Here is a 266-nt window from a genome sequence, read left to right as displayed (position 1 = left end):
AAGTTGTGATGGGACCATTTACAATGTCTTTACTGAGATGGGGGAGACATAGACCCAAACCTTTTTGGGCCACCAGAGAACGGATTACTTATCATTTGCATATAGTAGATCCAGTAACTTTGTTATGGCCAGGATGTGTTAAGGTGGATCTATGTTCATGTGATTATTTTTCCTTGGTAATTTTCTCACTCCTCAGTTCCACACTTTTGTCATATTTCTTCCTCTGATACATGATGTAAAAGAAAAAAAATTGTGTATTCATAGGT

The 266-nt window shown here is 36.8% G+C and overlaps 1 protein-coding gene across 1 annotated transcript in view; it reads left to right on the top strand.

The window, feature by feature from the left end:
* The window catches only part of LOC119587668 (uncharacterized protein DDB_G0271670-like), a 50,430-nt gene that overhangs the window by 17,086 nt on the left and 33,078 nt on the right, over positions 1-266 (top strand). The window lies entirely within an intron of this gene.

The sequence above is a fragment of the Penaeus monodon genome, chromosome 23 (genome assembly GCF_015228065.2).
Source record: "Penaeus monodon isolate SGIC_2016 chromosome 23, NSTDA_Pmon_1, whole genome shotgun sequence".
In the NCBI taxonomy this organism is placed as follows: domain Eukaryota; kingdom Metazoa; phylum Arthropoda; class Malacostraca; order Decapoda; family Penaeidae; genus Penaeus; species Penaeus monodon.
This window is presented reverse-complemented; position numbering and strand designations above follow the sequence as displayed.